The sequence below is a fragment of the Ahaetulla prasina genome, chromosome 4 (genome assembly GCF_028640845.1).
Source record: "Ahaetulla prasina isolate Xishuangbanna chromosome 4, ASM2864084v1, whole genome shotgun sequence".
NCBI classification, from domain to species: Eukaryota; Metazoa; Chordata; class Lepidosauria; order Squamata; family Colubridae; genus Ahaetulla; species Ahaetulla prasina.
The window spans coordinates 40,074,616-40,097,613 of NC_080542.1; the positions used below are offsets into that span (position 1 = coordinate 40,074,616).

The window sequence follows — 22,998 nt, forward strand, 5'->3', positions numbered from 1 at the left end:
TTTCTAGAAATGGATTCTTTCAGAAAGTGAAATAAGCACTTTTGGTGCTGTTTCTCTTCCTCCATTCTCCATAATTCGGTTTCCCTTTACTATAGTATCCATTATTTAATCTAATGGAGTAAAGGGAGATTCCTTATGTTCTACCATGACTCTAGCTTTAGGAATCTCATCAGGGGTTAAAATTTGCCATTAAGAAAATTATGCTTTACCATAAGACAACCTGTTAAGGGGCCCAGAGTTAAAACTGCAAACAGCAGGATATTTCTCTAGGTCAGGACAAAGGTGAGGCTACAGAGAGGCCTACTGCAACAACAACAGAGGCAGGGGGCTTGAAACAGGTCAGGATTACATTATATTAGTGCAATTTCTTCTGGAATCAATCACATTTTCCAATTAAATGCATTCAAGTTTTTTCTAACCATGTAAAACAATATATCTTTAGTCCTACGATTCTGGAAGGCAACTATGATTTCAAAGAAATACTCATATCCCCACATACAGTCACATTCATAACGGATTGTTCTTTATTACCAGTTGTACTATACATAATTCTGGATGTGGGTAGTGAGTTAGGGACGTTAGGTGAGGCTGATAATAAGATCTTGGGACTGAGACAAGCTAAAAAGTGGATTGATTGGTAGTATATATGGGTAGTCCCTGATTTCCAACCATTTGTTTAGTGGTTTTGAGCTATGAAAAAATTACTAACAACTGGTTCTCGTGCATACGACCATCTCAGTGTTCCAAAATGTGATCAAAATTCAGGCGTTTGGCAACCAGCATGTATTTACATGACCAACAAGCAAAGCTAATAAGGGAAGTTAAATTCATTGAATATATGTATTAACTGGGAGAAAATCATAAAACCAGGCAAATTTTACTTCTCTCAGTCCAAAATCCTAAAGTCACTGCTGATAGCAATATTTGGTCATCAAATACTAGCTCCTAGGCAAATATAGGAATTTTACAAATTATCCTCAGTAAGATCAAATTACTTACTCACTAACTGAACTCATGTAGGGCATACTATATCATTAATGCAGTGACTGAGGTAAAATGGGCAATCCCTCTGAATTCTTCTGATTCAGAACAGCCTAGATATATACAATTGCTCTTATTTGGTTGCATTCCTGAAAGCTAATTTCACAGGTGTGGTCTATCATGAAATCTATTGTCTTTGAATAAAGTTAGCATTTGGTGTGCGAATATACTGCTGAGCTTCAACTGTTAGCTTGTATTGTGGCCTGGAATGGAAGAGGCTTAACTGATCAGTTCAAGAGGGATAGTCAAATTAAATTCAGAATAAATGTATTTGTAAAGACATTCCAAAGATTATTCTTGTATTAATTCATGTTTGCTTGGGCATCAGTGGACAATTTTAAGTGTTGTGGCACAATCTGAATGAAAAGGGTATGCATCATTATTTTCTCTTTCCCTTCTCTTACCCAACCTCGTTCCTTTGCACATCTGAAAATCCACTATCTTCTCATGCAGATGCACATGTCTATACTATGGAAAACCTAATCACTTTGTATACGAGTGTTTTACTAAGACCTTTCCTTTTCAATGCATAAAAGAGTGTTATACTGTTTTTTGAGGGAGGTGGGCATTTCGCAAGCAAGTATCTTAAACACTTGATTCTGACCTGAATTAATGTAATTCCAGCCCTTCAGACTCAGAGACCAACACAACCAAAAATGAATCTAGATATGTGAAGCTACAAATCATTTTGTGACAGGACAGGACAGGACAGGACAGATATGTATCGTATCCTACATATCCATCCTGGTTCTGAATTACAACTAGAGGTCATAATGGATTCTGGAATCGTAAGCAACTTTATTATATCATCTATGACATAAAAATCTTCCACCCATTCAGCTAGTCAACTCTCCTGTTGGGATGAAATTATTGATGGCCAATTTTTATGCCCAGGGCTCAAAGGATGAAATTATTTCAATTTATCATCAGTAAACAGGGCACCTTGAATTTTCTTGGCTTCCCCCCTTGCATTTCCTAAACATCTTACAATACTTGTAGATGCTCAATCTGCATATGGATTGGGACTGAGATAACATTGCCTTTGACTTCCTAGGATGTAAGATTCACAATTAGAGGGCCTGAGATCCACATTATTCATTGTTCTGCAAATGAGTCGCCTACTTTGCCTGCTAAATATTCAGACAGTATACTTCTATGTTTGGAAAGTGAGATGAAAAGATGTCTATGGAGATTATCATGTGGATTCTATGTACCTTTGGGATGTAAAGATCTTTGTCATCCCTTAGTTTTATGACTATAAAATCAATCTTATTCTTGAAGTCCAAATTCCCATATCTCTGCCCAGAAATGAAATGTAGAGTTGGTCAAAAGATACAAAATTATAAGGAAGCTTTTTTGTAAAAAAAGGATGGTTCCCTACATCTATAACATAACCCCCTATGTTAAGAAGATTGCTCCTCCACCATTGTTGTTATTACTCATAAAGTCATATCTGACCCATTGCGAACCCATGGACAACATTCCTCCAGGCTTTTCTGTCCTCTGCCATCCCCTGGAGTCCATTTAAGGTCATGCCAACTGCTTCAGTGATTCCATCCAGCCACCTCATTCTCTGTCGTTCCGTTCTTCTTTTACCCTCAATCGTTCCCAGCATTAGGCTCTTTTTCAGTGAGTCCTTCCTTTTCATTAGATGACCAAAGTATTTTAGTTTCATCTTCAGAATCTCAATCTAGAAGGCCAGAATCTGACCTTCTAAAGAGTAGTCAGGAGTGGACTGACTGGTTTGACCACCTTGCAGTCCAAGGGACTCACAGGATTCTTCTCCAGCACCATAGTTCAAAGCCTCAATTCTTTGGCATTCAGCCTTCCTTATGGTCCAACTTTCGCAGCCATACATTGCAACTGAGAAAACCCTCCACCATACTGTTACCTGTTATCAGGAACCACTGTCTTCTTCAGTTCTGAGCTATTAGGACTTTTAGGATTGTTAGGACTGTTACATAAGGCGTGCATTTTTATCAAAATGCATCTCAGAGGTTTCTAATATGGTTTGCATGAAACAGTGACATCCATCAACTGCTTTGGGGGAATTTGAATATGTGTGTGTGTGTGTGTGTGTGTGTGTGTGTGTGTGTGTATGTATATATGTATATGTAGGTCTTTGGTTATTCGGGTTTTCTCCCGCGTAAAATTGGAAGTGTCTTGGCAATGTTTCGACAAAGTCTCATTCGTCATCTTCAGGCTTCAGCTTCGTGCTTCTGGGAGCAATGTGTGATCGCAGCTGTTTCTTCCTTTTAACTGCTAGTGGGGGTCTAAACTGATTGGGTGCTCTGATTGGATGGCGGGTTTTTTGTGCTCTGATTGGCTGGGGATTTGTCCTGTTTGGGTGGGAGCTTGGTTGTGCTCAGTTTAGTCTGTGTTGCAGGGGGATTTGAGCTGGTGAGCTGCATTGCTATTGTTTGGCTTCGTGGTCGTGCTACATCTTCATAGTGGGTCAGTCTGCTGCATGTATGGATTGGAGGGGTTTGAAATGGCTAATGTTGCAGCTGCGGTCTGGCTTCTGGTCTTGGTCATGCTTCATGATCAGTGTGGGTTTGGGTCTGCTTTCTGGGTGGATGTGTGGTGGTGACATCCTGTGTGGACCTCGTGAGTGTTGGTCTGGTGTCATTCCTTGTGTTAGGGACTCGTTTGTCAATAAGGGCGGGTTTCCAAATGGCTGGTAGGCGGGATCATCTCCTTTGTTCATGCTATGTGGGCGTTTTTCTATCTCAATGGCTTCTCTGATTATTCTGTTGTTAAAGTGTTCAGATTCTGTTATTAAAGTGTTCAGTGTGTGTGTGTATGTATGTATGTATACATACACACACACACACACATATATATACATACATATATACTTGTTTTCTGACCTACATACATATATACATATACATACACACACATATAGCAACAGTATTTGGACCACCCATCAGTCTTTCAAAAAGTATTTGAACAGATTTTTAATTCTCTGTTTAGATTATTTCCTGATTTGTTCTGCCTGTCTTTATCATAAAGAGAATTAGGGAATGTTAGGTCTGAGACACTTTCTCAGATTCCATTCCTGCTTTGACTGTTGCCTTGGCTTTAGCTCTCTCCTTTGCTCTTCAAAGTTATCCTCGTAGGCCATTATACTTTGAGACTTACAGCCTCCATGCTAATTTAGATAAATGTACCTTAGGTCTTCCTCTGTTGAACAACTTGGGCTATTGTGTTTCCATAAAAATAATAGAGATAGATCCAGCCAATTATTATTTATTTAGCATATGATGGGAACATGACAGAAGAGGAGTAAACATATATACACAATCCACTTAATTATATGCGCAACTTCTATGGAGTATAGCAGTAGCCTCTTAACTGGATGTCCAATTCAGCAATCCAGCTGGTTGCCTCTGGCATTGCTTCTTGCAGATCTTCTAGGGAACCAGAGAACACACATCATGGGCAATAGTCTCTAGCATTTCTTAAGCTTCTTGGGCTTTCTGGGTGGTGCTAAATGGGTGACCACGGCCAAATGTTATGGCCTCTTGGGTCTCACAGCAAACACGAGATGCATAAAATCAAATAGCCAGTCAATATCCATTCTGTGTTAGGAAATGGTGGGATTGTTATGTTTTGGGAGTGCTTTGCTCCATCAGGCAGCACGATGATAGGATCTACTTGAATCCTTCATTGTACCAGAGAGGCCTCGAGGATAATGTGAGACCATCTGTCAGAAGATTAAACCAGAAGTGGACTTTGCAACACAATGACCCTAAAAATTTCAGTAAATCCACCAAGCAGTAGTTTAAAAAAAAAATAGAGGGGTCTTGAATAGCCAAGTCAAAGCTTGGTTTTGAATCCCACAGAGATGCTATGGGGTGATTTGGAAAAGGCCGAACTTGCATGAAAACCCTCAAACATTGCACAGTTGAAAAAAATCTGTATGGAAGGATGCTAAAAATAATTCCTCCCAATAGATTATCTGGTTTTGAAAAGTCAATGAATTCTACTAATCAAAAAAAAAATTGACTCAATGTGCTCTTTTATGATATTTTGTGATATTAGAGAAGCATCTTTTTAAATGTATATTTAGAACCTCTCTTTCTCTCTTTCTTTCTCTCCCCTCCCCCTGTGTATGCATATAAGTGTGTTTGTATATATATCCCTCCCTTCTGTCATTTTTCTTAAATTGATTGTGGGTTTTCTTTGTTTTTAATTTTTTCCATTTTCCACTTCTGTAAAATTTGCTCAAGATAAATAAATAAGGCACTTTTTACTACATACTCTATTCCATAGACGTGGTGCTGAAAATGGATTTCAGTTTAACTATGAAGAATTCAGAGAGTTATTGTCTGAACACAGATTTTTCACTATATATATCCAGTTTATCTCCAGCCTAACTGGTTGCTGGAGAATAGAGTGAAAACTATTAAACCCAATATTGTTTAGTTTGATTAAATTATAGGTCAGCCTTTTGGATAGGTCAGCTATTTTTCCTCTGCTTTTTGTTTAAACAAAAAATATCAATATCAACAGTAATATTGGGCATACTATTGGATAATATAAAGTTTTAAAATGTATTGCAAATCTTATGATTAGGAGACGAGTTTTATTATGACTGTATATAAAGCAATAAGATGATATTAAGTTAAGATAGCAGAGCAATAGTAACATAGTGAGTTTCTCTACATTCTTTTGTGGGGTTGTATGATAAAGAAATGCTGTACAGAAAAAATCAAAAACAGTTATCACTTGTGCCATCTTCAGCTTCTTCAGTGAATCAAGATGATTTATAAGTTGTGCTCTTCTCTGGTAAACTAGAAAACAAACCACAAAGATTATTGGAAACAAAACTCAGAATTGAAGTAGTCTTCATACATCAAAACTGTTAAAGGATTATTACACAGTAACGGGGGTTTGTTGTCAGGGTAATGATGATTTAATAGCTGGCCAGCTACTGTAATGCTGTAATGATGATGCAATGATAGTAATGAGTCAGCAGGGTTATTTGACTGCTATCCCTTTAAGAGACTGTATTTTAAGAGAGCCCTGTTTGGGCGTATCTCTCTCCCCGTGAACTTCCCTGCTATAGCTGCTGATTGATTGACCTTTGCCTAGTACGTATATGTATATTCTTTTGTAGAGATAAACCACTATTTATTATTACAAACCTCAGTTTGCTGTTTTTGCTCCTGGGTAGTCTCACATAGTCATATTGTGCACACTCTGACATTTGTTGATTTGTTAGATGTATTTTTTTTCTTTATAAAAGGAAAATGTAGCAATTTTATGTTACGGTTATCTAGAGTTTTTCCTTATCTATTTCACTCCTAATTCTTTCCCATTTTCAATATACCCGTGACTAATATTCATGTAGTTACCTATGGAGTTATTTGGATCAGGGAGCTTTCTTATCACATGCTAAGTACATTACTCTCAAGAATTTAATGAAACTTAAAACTTGGTTGCTCAATTTAACCCACTGCTTTCCATTAAAAACATTATACCCTATCAGATCTCAGTTGCTATAAAGAAGGGGAAAGTTCTTCTAAGAGATGGGGCAGCTATATTAGTAGCTGCTAATATAGCTATGTATTCACAATTTTCCAGCAGTCCTGTGTAAGTCTTAATTACATATGTAGGAGTTGTGCAAGATTTACTGTCACTTAAACTTATTGGTGGATGCTGCATAACGTTAAGTCATGGTAAATGAAGATCATTTTCTACCTTAAGTTTGTACATCAAGGCTAGTGAGTAAATTGTCTTTCATGAAAGCTGTAAAGTGTTCATTCTCTGCACTTCATACTAGTTGAAAGTCATGTGAACAGCATTCTGCAAGTTGATTGTTGTGCTTGGCAGTAATTCTGTAGTCATGGTAAGCATAATAATGTGGTAGCATAATGCTGTCCTGAATGGGGAAACATCCTGCTATGTACCTGGCAAAAAGCAACATCTTGAAGGCAAATATATGCACCGAAGTTTGTATTTTTGAGACGTGCCAATATAATCAGAAATCAGTGCTGGTTCTGCAATGAGTATATATGCCTAAAGAGATCCTATGTGTCATGTGTCAACTTATGAGAATCAAAGGAAATCCTGAATGAACCTGGATTGGTATATATGCATGCAGCCTTTCTGTTCCTGAATTCAGTATTGAAGAAAAGATGGTGGCAAATATGTAGCCCAATAAGTTCTCCTGCCTTGGGCAGGGAGTTGGAGTCCTCCAAGATCCCTTCCAGCCCTCTGATTCTATGATAAAATGATCAAAGGGTTGTTGTATTGCCTGTGAAAGAAGATAAAGCATTTGGAGCTTATTTATTATTCTGATATCTGACAGATTAGGTGGGAGGATTTAGAAAATTATGAATAATATAGAGACAATTCAGAGGTTTTTTTCTGGTCCACTTCATTCTGTTTCTCAAATCACCTGGCCGGCAATATTAATATACTATAAAACAAATATTATGCAAATAATAAACTCTTTTACATCTATTCCTTAAAATATACAATTTCATCATCCAGATGCCTTTTGATAGGTCTGATGATGCTTATCAAATGCTTTGGTGCTTATATAAAACTAAATATGGAAACAGAAGTATTCTTTTTTTATAGGACCTGACATAAAGAGTTACTGACCAATATCAGTGAGGTCTATACATATGAAAGGAGGAGAAAGAGAAAGAGAACTATTTTTGGCTATTGCCATTTACAGTGATTATGCTGAAATCTAATTAACGGGTAAAACTTGATGTAGGTTTGTGGCTGTGGAATAGAGAATTGGATTTTGTGATTTTTGATAAATTTATTTTCTATATGACTAGTTCCTTTATAGTGATCATTCATGAAACCTGTTTGACAAAAATAGGTCTCTAATTCACATTTTATATAAGATCCAAAAGGTTTTGTTCACATATTTGCTGCAGTTAGTTTATATTCAATTTCATTTGATTTTGTTTTGTAAAAACATTGACAAACATGTAGAACAAATATGTTATCTGGCTTTCTAGTTACCCCTCATTTTTAATATTAAAGTTAAAAATCTTTAACTTGCATTATTGCATTTTTAAATATGATTATAATTTTCTTCCCTTTTTTGTTGTTCATAATAGTAGCAAACACAGCCAAGTGCAATTGGCTACATATTTTATTTATTTATTTATTTATTTATTTGTCACAACAGTATATATAAGCATAAGCATGAAATAACTATACAATATATAAGCGTATATATAATCATTAGTATGTAATAACTATATGAAATTGGATACAATCAAAGGGAACATTAGGACAGGAACGGTAGGCACGCTTGGGTTCTTATGCACGCCCCTTACAGACCTCTTAGGAATGGTGTGAGATCAATAGTAGATAGTTTTTGGTTAAAGCTTTGGGGATTTTGGGAAGAGACCACAGAGTCTGGTCGTGCATTCCAGGCATTAACAACTCTGTTACTGAAGTCATATTTTCTACAATCAAGATTGGAGTGGTTCACATTAAGTTTAAATCTGTTGTGTGCTCGTGTATTGTTGTGATTGAAGCTGAAATAGTCTTCAACAAGAAGGACGTTGTAACAGATGATTCTGTTCTAAAGCGGAGTTCTAAATTTTCTAAACCCAGGATTTCAAGTCTGGTGGCATAAGGTATTTTGTTGTAATCAGAGGATTGGAGAACTCTTCTTGTAAAATATTTCTGGACATTAGAAATGTGGCTCAGGCGGTGTGGCTCAGGCTGTAAGATAGCCTGTTATTAAACAGGGAGAGCGGGATGACCCATTGTAGGGACGTGCCGAGGAGTTTAGTGGTTATCTATACGATAAAATCGTTCAGCTTCGGGGTGGCTTGGATCAAAATTGGGTGGATCCAGACGAGAGGTCGGAGAGCTGTCTTGTTGAGACTGTTTGGGATGAGTTTGACCCTGTGACTCCCGAGGACATGGACAGGTTATTGGGGAGGTTGAATGCCACCACATGTTTACTAGACCCGTGCCCCTCCTGGTTGGTGCTGGCCACACAGGAGGTGACACGAGGCTGGCTCCAGGGGATTACGAATGCTTTCTTGCTGGAGGGCGTCTTCCCTGCCGCCTTGAAAGAGACCCCTCCTCAAGAAGCCTTCCCTGGACCCAGCTGTTTTAGGTAATTATCGTCCGGTCTCCAACCTTCGCTTTGTGGCGAAGGTTGTAGAGAGTGTGGTGGCACGTCAATTACCCCAGTACCTGGATGAAACTGTCTATCTAGACCCGTTCCAGTCCGGCTTCCGGCCCGGATACAGCACGGAGACGACTTTGGTTGCATTGGTTGATGATCTCTGGAGGGCCAGGGATAGGGGTTATTCCTCTGCCTTGGTCCTATTAGACCTCTCAGCGGCTTTTGATACCATGGTATCCTGCTACACCGGTTGGAGGGATTGGGAGTGGGAGGCACCGTTTATTGGTGGTTCTCCTCTTATCTCTCTGATCGGTCGCAGATGGTGTTGGCGGGAGGGCAGAGGTCGACCCCGAAGCACCTCACTTGTGGGGTGCCGCAGGGGTCGATTCTCTCGCCTCTCCTGTTCAACATCTATATGAAGCCGCTGGGTGAGATCATCAGTGGTTTCGGTGTGAGTTATCAACTGTACGCTGATGATACTTAGCTGTACTTTTCCACACCGGGCCACCCCAACGAAGCTGTCGAAATGCTATCCCGGTGCTTGGAGGCCGTACGGGTCTGGATGGGGAGAAACAGGCTCAAGCTCAATCCCTCCAAGACAGAGTGGCTGTGGATGCCGGCACCCCGGTACAGTCAGCTGCAATTGCGGCTGACTGTTGGGGGCGAGTCATTGGCCCCAATGGAAAGGGTGCGCAACTTGGGCATTCTCCTGGATGGACGGCTGTCCTTTGAAGATCATTTGACGGCCATCTCCAGGAGAGCTTTTTACCAGGTTCGCCTGGTTCGCCAGTTGCGCCCCTTCCTGGACCGGGATATCTTATGCACAGTCACTCTTGCTCTCGTGACATCTCGCCTGGATTACTGCAATGCTCTCTACATGGGGCTTCCCTTGAGGAGCACCCGGAGGCTCCAGTTAGTCCAGAATGCGGCTGCGCGGGTGATAGAGGGAGCCCCTCATGGCTCCCATGTGACACACTCCTGCGCAGACTGCACTGGCTGCCTGTGGCCTTCCGGGTGCGCTTCAAGGTTTTGGTAACTATCTTCAAAGTGCTCCATGGCTTAGGGCCGGGCTACTTACGGGACCGTCTGCTGCCACCGATCGCCTCCCACCGACCCGTGCGCTCTCACAGGGAGGGACTCCTTAGGGTGCCGTCAGCCAGGCAGTGCCGACTGGCGACACCCAGGGGAAGGGCCTTCTCGGTGGGGGCTCCCACCCTCTGGAATGAACTTCCCCCAGGACTCCGTCAACTTCCTGACCTTCGAACCTTCCGCCACGAGCTTAAAACACATCTATTTATTTGTGCAGGACTGGACTAGAATTTTAATTTTAAAATTAATTTTAATGGGATTTTATTATTTTAATTGTAATTTTAAATTTTGGCCTATTTAAATAAGTTTTTTAATTAGTGTTTTATCTTGTATTATATTTGTATTTTTATTGGGCTGTAAACCGCCCTGAGTCCTTCGGGAGAAAGGACGGTATAAAAATTTGATTAAATAAAATAAATAAATAAATAAATAAATTTGATTAAATAAACACAGCTGCCTGCAATTACTGCAGGCTCGAGTCTCACTAGGCCCAAGGTTGACTCAGCCTTCCATCCTTTATAAGGTAGGTAAAATGAGGACCCAGATTGTTGGGGGAGCAATAAGTTGACTTTGTATATAAATATACAAATAGAATGAGACTATTGCCTTACACAATGTGAGCCGCCCTGAGTCTTCGGAGAAGGGCGGGATATAAATGTAAATAAAAATAAATAAAAAAATAAAAAAAATTAGTGATTAATGGGAAATAGGTGCTACAACTCAAGTTCCCATTGGGAAAGAACAGAGAAGGGTATATCTAATACTCTTTGAATGCTCAGATGAAGATTTTGAATAGAAGATCTTCTTAATCAACAAGATTAAGTAAGGTTCTACATTTAGGCAAAAAACAAAAAACAAAATGCACAGTTACCGTATATGTGGTACCTTGCTCAATAGTAGTACCTGTGAGAGGGATCTTGGAGTCCTAGTGGATAACCATTTAGATATGAGCCAGCAGTGTGCAACAGCTACTAAAAAAGCCAACACAGTTCTGGGCTGCATAAACAGAGGGATAGAATCAAGATCACGTGAAGTGTTAGTGCCACTTTATAATGCCTTGGTAAGGCCACACTTGGAATATTGCATCCAGTTTTGGTCGCCACGATGTAAAAACGATGTTGAGACTCTAGAAAGAGTGCAGAGAAGAGCAACAAAGATGATTAGGGGACTGGAGGCTAAAACATATAAAGAACGGTTGCAGGAACTGGGTATGTCTAGTTTAATAAAAAGAAGGACTAGGGGAGACATGATAGCAGTGTTCCAATATCTCAGGGGTTGCCACAGAGAAGTGGGAGTCGGGCTGTTCTCCAAAGCACCTGAGGGTAGAACAAGAAGCAATGGGTGGAAACTGATCAAGGAAAGAAGCAACTTAGAACTAAGGAGAAATTTCCTGACAGTTAGAACAATTAATAAATGGAACGACTGCCTGCAGAAGTTGTGAATGCTCCAACACTGGAAATTTTTAAGAAAATGTTGGATAACCAACATCTCATGACTGAGATGGTGTAGGGTTTTCTGCCTGGGCAGGGGATTGGACTAGTAGGCTTCCAAGGTCCCTTCCAACTCTGTTGTTATATTAAGAAATAACAGTCAATTTCATCATAACTTTGAAGAGGAGGTAGGAATTTCAATCCAAGAAAAAAAGGTTAAGTGACAATAACCCCTTCCTTGCCAAGTTTGTATGTAAGGTTTTCAGTTCTGGCAGGACATTATTGTCAGTTTCCTTTCAGGGATCATATAATTTAAATAAATTCAGCTACTGCTAATGCAGCTTTTATGAGCTGAATAATCTGTATACAAGAGGGAACTTTGAGGATTGCTAAGGGTTAAACATACTTTGGGGAGGGGGGAAGGGGGAGGGGGAAACCCAAAAGAGGAAAAGCTTCTAAGAGTAACCTAATGAGACTTGAACATGATCAGAATGCTGCATGACAGAAACAAAACTACAGGGAGAAGAGGTTGATGCACATCTTGGATTAAGTCATGGCTGGCTGGTTTAGTGTAGTTGAAAATTTGAACCATTTCAAAATTTGATTAATTGTTTCACTTGTAGAAATGTAGCTAAAATAATGGTATCCCCCACACTTGAAAGCAATATTAGCAATTTGTAGTTAGAGAAACAAAAAAAAAATTAGAAAAAAGTTAGAGAAAACAAAAATACAAAAAAAAAACAACTCAAAAAAACAAAACAAAAATATTTTTGGAGGGAAGAAACATCTTAAAGACCCGAGAAAGATTAGGCAAACAAACAAAAAAATGAATATATATCTTCTATGGTCCATGGCTTCTCTATAATGACATGATTAGTCCCCCTTGGATTGTACAAAGACACTTGACTTTTTCAAAGATTAAATCTAAGATTCCAGAAATAAACCCCCTAAAATCAGGGCTGGTCTATTCTGGCTCTTTTTTCTGGACTGCATCTATTCCTGTTGTGACAAGTTTCTCTAGAGTTTACTTATTTATTTTTTAACAAATAACCTCCACGATGACATTTTCCCCTCTGTTCCTTAATTGTGAAAGCAGATAGACTCAAGTCCTGCAGCCCCTTTTTAGCTGTTCCTTTCAAATGACCACTGTTTCTCTCTGGGAATTCTGCAAAGAAAGGTTTAAGCGCTAGTCTAACAGAAGCTATGATTCATCATGGAGAAAGGTAGAGCAGGTAGACCAGATGCATAAGAAAGAAGAGGAAAACCTTCTCACAAAGCCCTATATTGATACTATATTAATACCTGTACACGTGTTAATGTCCCTAGAAACTGCAAACATTAGTCATTGGCATCTCATGCTATATTTTTGTTTTTGTTTTTTTCCTTCAGATCCTCTTCCTCCTACCACCCCTGAAATGTTCTAACCTCTACAATGCGCCCTTATTATCCTTTGCAAGCTGCTTGGTTGAGACGTATTATTTCTGGTTGAGTTTCTGATTTTTTTTTCTGATTAAAACATATTATTTCTGGTTGGTTGAGACATATTCTTGATTTTCTGATTGGTCTCTCCTTTGCATCATCAGACACAACCAAAAGTAGAGGCATCAGTTTGAATCATAGGGGTCACTGATTTGTGCACAGATCTATTGATCTCTGAAATCAATCCTAGTCTAAAGCAGAGTCTCCTTGTAGGAGATATGGGCAGCATAAAATGTAATAACTAAACAAAATTTAACCAAGCAAGTGCCAAAAGATTATTTTTTTAAAAAAAAAGTCATCTTTTTTGGCACCATTACCATGTCACTATCTCTGGCCACACAACGGAGCTCCAAAATAATAAAATAGGCCTGGACCTGTGTGTGTGTGAGAGAGAGAGACAAAGAGACAGAGAGACAGAGACCTGGAAGCCTTTCATTGGGGTTGTTACTTGGAACCCTGACATTGTGTGTATATGTGTGTGTGTGTAAAATTGTAACATAGCTAATTAAAGCAATTTCCTGCATCTCAAATGATTAGAACTCTTCTCCCAATTGCTCTGTCACCCTGTTGGATTCTTACCTTCTCCTAAATCAAACCCCAGCTCTATCTGGGTTTGGCTCTTTAATTCGTATAGTTAAAAAATGAAAAAAAATTTTTTTTGGTTCATTCAGTTTTCCAGTTTAAATGTGTCACAACCCATTTCTACCTCAATCTGTGATTTTTTTTTAAAAAAAAGTACATGTTTTAAGTATTTGTATGCATTTGACCTATTTACCTCACATATATATTTTGCAGGATGTATTATTTAGATTATTTTATTTTATTTTCATAAGTTTATACATTTGCACATTTTCCCTCCAAATATGCACATTTTAACACTTTTCTTTAAATATATCATCACATTTGTTCTGAGAAGTATAAGTTAATTAAGTTCACATTAAAATGCAAATGAAATCTATTTCTACCCAATCTTCTAGTATGCCTTAAACATGGAGATTCCATTTCATATTTGTTTCTCTTAGCAAAAGTTGGCCCAATCTTTAAAAATTGCCTCATTCGTTTTATTTATAAAATATATAACTCACTATCATTTATTACACAACCTCAAATTAGGGAAAGGAAAAAAACTGTACAGTATAATAAGCCATTTCATCAAGCACACAGACAACTCCTCTGTTGTTAAAACTGGTGAAGACTTTAGTTTTTAAGAGGATATTCAGTATTTAGTCTTTTGCCTCTTTTTATTAAGTTAAAGTTTAAAATATTATATTTAAACATTTTTATTGCTACTATGTTTTGCTGCTGCTTTATTATTTTTCTTCTGTGATTTATGGATGTTCTAAGCCACCTAGAACTCGGCAGAGAAATATATAAATATTTGAAATGAATATCTTAAAGTAACTTAAAAACTCACAATGTAATACAGAGTAATTAAAGTATTAACAGCAGGATAACATACAAATTTAACTGAAAGCCTGAGAAAATACTTATGGTGATAAAAACTTGTAAGCTGTGACACCAATTGTAACTAAAAAAAAAATGAGACAATTTTACAACTGGGCACTGTATCAAAAATCGGCTTATAATGAATCGCTGGCAAATATGGCATTCTCAAGAAGTTTGTTTTTTAATAGACAAGCTGGTTTGTATTGTAAGTGGGGGAAACTACTTGGATATAAAGTTTGTAGGGCTTAATTTAGGAATCAATTCTTAAGCTAATAAGGATTTTAAGCAATGTAGATGTTAAAAATTCAATAAATATTAAAATTCCTCTTTTACCAAAGAAAGTGTCTGCCCTGTTGTATATATAGTTACTGGTATATGTCAGTTTTAAACTGGAAATAGTTCACTTGCTAGAATTTCTGTATTGTGACTGTTTTCACCTTAATAAAAGTTGTTAAAGAGAACTCCTGGGAGAAAAATTGCTTTTCAGTTCTGACATCTATCAGAGATCTGATCATCCCTAAACTAAACAAGCTTGGTAGTAAATAGGTGCAATTTGTTCCTGATAAATACTTCTGCTAGGAGGTGAATTGCAAAGCTTTGCACTGTCTACAGTTTCCAGAATCATACCTACATTAGGTTTTAAATTATGGATGCAATGAAAGTCATTGTGGCTAGCCTAGGGGTCTGCAAACTTGGCTTTTAAGACTTGTGGACTTCAACTCCCAGAATTCCTCAGCCAGCAAGGAACTCTGGGAGTTGAAGTCCACAAGTCTTAAAAGAACCAAGTTTGGAGACCCCTGGGCTAGGCTACTTGGAGGCACATTCAGTCTTCTCCAGTATACATACTGTACAGTACATGCATGTCTTGAAACCGGAAAACACAGATACACAATAGATTAATTTCTTTAACTAGATCCTGTACTTTGTTATCATCTGGGTTTTGATGTGGAATTTCCCATTCGAATGTGTCTGTGCTACGTTTTGTCTAGTATATAATCTTTACATTGGCTGTGGGGGAGAGGATGAAGTTTTATTCCAGAAATATGGAAAAACCTTCTGAAGCTCTAGCTCTCTAGGCTTTTCTTTCTTCTCTGCTAATTCTTGCCTTCATGAGCTGTTGCATGGCATCTCTGTTTGAATGAGGGACACTCTTGTCTGATTTAAATTGTTCATTGTTCTCTCTTCCTCCTCTTGCTCTCAGCAGACCTAATCTAAACCATAGTGCACAGTTCTGGCTTCAGTGGCTTTTGTGCACCCTCCCCTCCCTACTCTTACATTCTCTAGTTTGAGTCATTCCTTAAACGCAACTCATTTCACAAGAGAAGATCCTCTTGGCTCACAGGACAGGATATGCAGGAGTATTGAGAAGAAACTGATTCAGGGTATAATTTTCCCTCAAGTGATAGCTTATTCTAGTTAATATATATTGACTGTGTGTGGTTGATGTTTCTACATCTGTATTCATACTCTAAGGATGTATTTATTTACTCTCTGAATATTGCTGGTCTTGCAACTCAGAGAGTTGATGATGAAGAGCTCAGAAAAGTTCAGAGGGAAAACAGTTATGTTTCCAAAGGGTTGAAGCAAAAAGCAAAGCCCAACTAGTGGCTGGCTGTCTTATGCCCCACTGAAGTTATTCCAGTTGCTATCGTACATCTAGTAGATTGGCCAAAATCCAAATGGCTGGGAGCCTGTCTGGCTGGAGCCTGACAATGCCTCCTTAGCGCTCCGGACGGAACGCTCTGCAAGGCCATTCGACGCAGGGTGGAAAGGCGCAGAGAGGGCATGTCGGATGCCTTCCTCTGCCAGGTACTCTTCAAACTGGGCTGCCGTGAATTGGGGCCCATTGTCGGACACCAGAGTGTCCGGCAACCCGTGAGTTGCGAATAGGTGGCGCAGTGTTGCGATTACTGCCTCGGCCGTGGTGGACTTCATGAGTATGATCTCCAACCATTTGGAATATGCGCCCACCACCACTAGGAACGTTTGGCCGTGAAAGGGGCCAGCAAAGTCAATGTGGATTCTTGACCACGGCCCTTGGGGCTTTTCCCATTCTCTGACAGGGGCTGTTGGGGGTAGCGGTCTGGACTCTTGGCAAGCTTGGCATTTCCCTACCCTCTCAGCAATCTCTATCCCATGAGTGGCCACCATACATAGCTTCTAGCTAACCCTTCATCCTTACGATCCTGGGTGACCTCGTGGAGGAGGTCCAATACCTTTCCCCTTAACTTATCAGGAATTATTACACGATCACCCCATAACAGGCACCCCTTGAGCCGAGAGCTCATCTCGCTTTAACAAATTCTTGAACTGCTCGCCCGCGCAGCGGGCCACCCTCTCTGTACCCAACCGAGTACAGTCCTTAACACAATGTCCCGGTATGATGCCCGAGCCACTTCCTTCGATGTGACTGGGCCAGAGTCCAACGAGTCAATAAGGAGGATGGGTGTCCCCGGAGTGGGGTCTTCGGTCGCCCCTGGCAGTGGGCATCGGCTCAACGCGTCTGCATGCCCCACTTCTTTCCTGGTCGATGCTGCAGCTTGTACGAATAAGCTGCTGAAATTATAGTCCATCGGGTCAAGCGTGGCGAAAGTGCCACAGGCGTTGGGCGGTCGCCAGCCAGTAATCCTAGTAGCGGTCTGTGGTCAGTCACGATTTCAAAATTCCGCCCAAAGACATACTCATGGAATTTTTTGACCCCTGATACAATGGCTAGTGCTTCTTTGTCTAATTGGCTGTAGTTCCTCTCTGGGGAGGACATCGTTCTAGAGTAGAACGCTATAGGGGCTTCTGTGCCGTTTGGAAGTCTATGGCTGAGTACAGCCCCCACCCCATAAGGGGAGGCATCGCAAACCAGCACTAGGGGTAATGAGTCGTGATATTGGATGAGCAGGCTATCACTTGAGAGCAGGTTCTTTACTGCTTCAAAAGCCCTATTTTCTGACTTTCCCCAAGACCAAACAGTATTTTTTCCTAAGAGCCTATGCAGCGGTTCCGCAACGGTTGCTTTGTTCTTTAAAAAGACCGCGTAAAAATTAACCAATCCCAGGAATGCCTGCAGCTCTGCTTTGTTTTTGGGCGCTGGAGCCTTCCTAATTGCCTTAACCTTGCTCTCAGTAGGGTGAATTCCTTTCTTGTCTATCCGGTAGCCCAAGAAATCGACCGATTCGACCCCTATCTGGCATTTATTTGTCTTGACTTTTAACCCGGCTGTCCGGAAAATGCTCAAGACCTTTCTTAACCGCTCCCCCAATTCCTCCATGTTTTCCCCTGAAATTAGGACATCATCGAAGTAGGGAACTACCCCTGGGAGCCCTTGCAGTAGTCGTTCCATCAGGTTTTGGAACAGCCCTGGTGCCACACTAACCCCAAATTGCAATCGGTGCACTTGAAGGCCCCTGTGCGTCACAATCGCTTGGGCTTGGCTGTGCGGGCGCCTACTGGCAGTTGTTGGTAGGCTTGGGCCAAGTCTAACTTTGCAAAGACTTGCCTTGCCCCAAAGAGTGCAATAAGTGTTGCACCACGGAACCGGTACGCTTTTCTGTAAGGCTTTGTTAAGCGCCGCCTTGTAGTCAGCGCAAATTCTAATTGACCCGTCCGGTTTGATGGGGTGACGATTGCCTCCCACTTTGCGTGATCGACTGGCACCAAAATCCCTGATTTATGAGCTTGTCCAGCTCCTTATCGATTTTTGGTTTTAGGGCAAAGGGACCTCCTCGCCTTAAGCCTAATGGGGCTACCTGGGGTCTAAGTTGAAGGAAATAGGGGTCCCTTGTACTTGCCCAGGCAGTCCTTGAAGACATCTTCGAACTCGTTAAAGAGAATGTCTTTCAAATTGCAGTCACTTCTGTAGATGCCAGTCACTCCCATGCCCAGGGCACGAAACCAGTCTAGTCCCAACAGACTGGGCAGAGTTCCTTCGACGATCGTGATGGGCAGGGTCTTCTTGTGAGGGCCGACTCGACTCGGACGGAGGTGGTCCTCGAACAGGGATGCGATTCCCTGGTAGTCGTGGACTCGTAGTCGCTTGTGCTTGCAGGTGGCGCTCGCGACGGACGGCAGCGACTTCGCCAAAGTGTCCCAGGACATGATGGTGATCGCTGATCCCGTGTCCACTTCAAGCCGCACCGCACTCCTCTATTTTTGGCTGGTGAAGATCTTCTTCTCCACTTTGGTTGAGGCGCGCCTATGACCACCGTTGTTTGGTTGAATCGCGCTTTTTGTTTGAGCCAATCGCGGGTCGCCTTGCCGATTCCGCGCCTGATTGGCCGATTTGAATTTTCGGCGGAAGGTTGGGCCGCTCGACAAACTTGAGCTAGGTGCCCTTTCTTCCCACACCGCCGACATATCGCATCTTTAAATTTGCAGCGTTGGCGCTGGTGTTGACCCCGCAGCTTCCGTGATTCATCTCGGTCCCCTTTGTCGCGCTTGCGCGGCAGACCCTTCCTCGCCTTCACCGCCGGATTCGGTCTGAACCTCCTCCTGGTGTACCGGTTGCCTTCGCGCCGCCTTTGGGACCGGCTTGCAGCGTCTCTGCCGCTGACATTTCATGTGCTCTGGCTTCGCCCAGAGCGCCAGCGTAGGTTGCTTTTAGCAGCCGCCGCCAGAACGGATGTCTTTGACCTCGGATGAGTTGCTCGAGGAGCACTGCCTAGGTCACGGTATCCGCAGTCCTTGGACGCCTTCACGCGCCATGTAGTCACCGATGACTCGCCCATCTGCCTTCGCCTCCGAATTCAAACCGCCGCACGTATTTGGACGGGTGCAGCAAAGTGGTTCTTAGCAAAGTCTGCAGAGTTGGCCACGACACCGACTGCAACGGCGTTATTCTGCCAGGGCTTCCGCGATGTCAATGACCTCCGACCGCAGTGGCTTAAGAAATAAGCCCTTTTCGTTATCGGAACTCCTGCAGTTCGTTGGCTTTAGAAACTTTCAAACGGGTCATATACGCCCCCATTTCTCCTTAGCCGGGTCGAACGGTGCGGTGGAGTGTAACTGGCCATCTCGCTTTTCTGCCCTGAGTTTGCTGGGTTCGGATCGTGCTTCAGCTCGGTTCTGGTTCTCCTCAGCCTCGAAATCCCACCTTCGTCGCCAATGTTAAGTTCGGGAAGTAACGAGGCTGGAGACCAGGGTAGTGACAACAGCTCTTTAATATAGGGTGAACCCAGCAACAGGCTGGGGGAAAAACCTCTCCTTTTATACAGTTCTGCAGGAGGCTTCGTCCAATCAGCAACGTGCTGATTTCCCGCTCAAATATTTAAAGGTACAACTGTTAATACATAACAGTTCATTGTTCTCTCTTCCTCCTCTTGCTCTCAGCAGACCTAATCTAAACCATAGTGCACAGTTCTGGCTTCAGTGGCTTTTGTGCACCCTCCCCTCCCTACTCTTACATTCTCTAGTTTGAGTCATTCCTTAAACGCAACTCATTTCACAAGAGAAGATCCTCTTGGCTCACAGGACAGGATATGCAGGAGTATTGAGAAGAAACTGATTCAGGGTATAATTTTCCCTCAAGTGATAGCTTATTCTAGTTAATATATATTGACTGTGTGTGGTTGATGTTTCTACATCTGTATTCATACTCTAAGGATGTATTTATTTACTCTCTGAATATTGCTGGTCTTGCAACTCAGAGAGTTGATGATGAAGAGCTCAGAAAAGTTCAGAGGGAAAACAGTTATGTTTCCAAAGGGTTGAAGCAAAAAGCAAAGCCCAACTAGTGGCTGGCTGTCTTATGCCCCACTGAAGTTATTCCAGTTGCTATCGTACATCTAGTAGATTGGCCAAAATCCAAATGGCTGGGAGCCTGTCTGGCTGGAGCTGGCAGCTGTAACAGGCTGGTGGAATTAAATCTATGCCACAATATTTTAAGATAGAGGCAATGACAGTAGTGTAGTAATGTAGGCAAATGCAACAGCTATTAGGGTAGGAGGGGATCTGACAGCAAAAGAAAGAAGCAGTCAGAAGGGATGAAGAAAGATGCTTAATGGTGGCTAAATGAAAAGCAATTGCCATAAACACAAAATACTTAACTGAACTGAAAAAGATTTAAATAGAAGAGAAGGAGAAACTTCTGGTCCTCCAGAATTTACTACTATCCTCACTATTGATTGTGCTTGCTGCATTGCTGGGAATAGTCTTTTAGTGGCATCTGAAGGGCCACAGACTCTCCACTCTCTCCCCCCACCCCCACCCCAATATAGAGCACCCACTCTGAGCCAATGAGATTGTGAGTTTGGCAGCAAAATTCATGGCAGGAAAAGGCCTTGTAACAGCAAAGCAAGTTGGAAAACTAAGGTTTCTTATTTAGTTTAAATGGTAAAATTTACAGGCAACTGCAGTTGTCAGTCAAGCCATGTAAAAGTGACATCCTTGAGAAGAATGGCAAACAGTTTGCTTCCTAAATTGGTTGTTATGTTTGAACTTTAATGGAAAAGTCTGAGCTTCTCACCAGTAATCTCTGAAAACATCTGGGTCTTTCTGTTGGCTGTTTGAAAATTTAATGAATTTTCCATTTAAGGTTCATTTTGGAGTCACATTTTGGCCCAGCATTAATACATTACTATTATTTCAGTCATCTTTTGGCATTATGGCTTTTAAAAGGTCTTTGATGTGGTTTCTGAGTTATTTCCACCCCCAACATGTGCCTCTCTGCATTCCTAAAACTTTTGCATGTATTACGAATAGCTTCCAATGTACATTAGCAGTGAGGTACTGATAAGTAGGAAACCCTCCTTCATATTTCTCTTTGAAAGGGAGTAGTTAATGAGATTGGTTTTCTGAACTAGCTTGCTATATGGATGATGGGTGATGGTGTTTGGGGTTTTTTTTGCATTTCTTTGAGGAATACTTGTACCATCCTTGCATTGCCTTCAGGGGCGGATTTCAAAATCCATCGCTACCTGTTTGCTCATGGGTTTGTGCTTGTGGCACTTCTGCACAGAAGTGTCCGGGTGGGTGGGTGGAGCCGCTGCCACTACCGGTTCGCCCAATCCGGAGTCAACAGGTTGCAACCCAACACTGACTGCTTTCCATTTTATTGGCCTCTGCAATGTTTAGTAGATGTGAAGACTCAAAGAGATTGTTACAGATCCAAATGAATTTATAAATCAACTCAGTTGATTACAGGTAGTCCTCAATTTATGACCAGAATTGAAGTCAAAATTTGCATTGCTAAGCAAGGCAGTTGTTAAGTGAGTCACGTCCCAAATTACCATCATTTTTTGCCATGATTGTTAAACAAATCAGTACAGTTATTAAATGAATCATGTGATTGTTAAGCACTTTGTTTGTCAGAAGCTCCCTAGGAAGGTTGACAATGACAATCCCAAAACTCCTGGATGCTGAAACTGTCGTAAATACATGCCAGTTGCAATGTATCTGAAATTTGATCTTGTGACTTTGGGAGATGCTACAACTGTCATAAGTGTTAGAACTGGTCATAGGTTACTTTTTTCAGTGTCGTTGTAACTGTGAACAGCCATTAAAGAAATGGTTGTAAGTCAAGGACTACCTGTATTCATCCAAAGTGTTATATTCTTGGAGAAATTATAGAACATCAGGACTTTCAAGCCCTGATTTTCATGTACTCATCTGGAATGCATATTGCATATTGCATAGAACTGGTTGATTGACAAAATGCTGTAGATTTTTATTTAACTAAATAATATGATTGTACACAATTAGCGTATTGCGTAGAGAATGGAAGGAGAAAGATTGTCTCCTCAAAATGATATCACCCAAGTGAATTGCCCATGCAGGATTATCTCTCATTCTCATGTATAATTGCTATATCTGTTGCAGAGCACCTAAGGTGTATTTTTGGCTTCACTCTTGGTCTTCCACCTTCCACTTTACTGTCATTCATTGTTTCAGTTTCTTCTCCTTTTAAAGCTTCTTCTCTGGGTTTTTCCAAACGTTGTTTGCTTGGAGAGCTGCAAAACCACACTGTAAATCAGCTGATAGATAAATTGCTTCCAGTTGTACATCACAAAATGTGTGGGGCTAAAGTGACCTGGAAAAAGATTATTAAGTATGATCCCTTATTCAGTTAGGAAACTTGAATAGGAACTACTGAAATAATCCTGAAAGAATAGTAAAACAATATTTACATGGTTTGTATTGGTTATAATCTCTGGAACAGTAAAATCCAAGTTATGGCTTTCCCTGGCAATTCTGTATGGTATAATTTTACATTAATGCTGATACGGGTGATTGAGCAGCAATTCAAAAATAAAATAGGGAGAGAAAGCTTGAGTGTTTAAATGTTTGCTTAAAAGAAATAAAAAATGCCTCACAAGGACATGGGAACATGGACATAAAATATTAAACATAAAATATTAATTACATTAATCGCACAAGAATAAGGTAATTTAAAAGTTTTGCTTG

The 22,998-nt window shown here is 40.8% G+C and overlaps 1 protein-coding gene across 8 annotated transcripts in view; it reads left to right on the forward strand.

Annotated features, from left to right (window-relative positions):
• MLLT6 (MLLT6, PHD finger containing) overlaps positions 1-22,998 on the forward strand; it is a 150,466-nt gene that overhangs the window by 78,343 nt on the left and 49,125 nt on the right. The gene's annotated exons all lie outside the window — the stretch shown is intronic.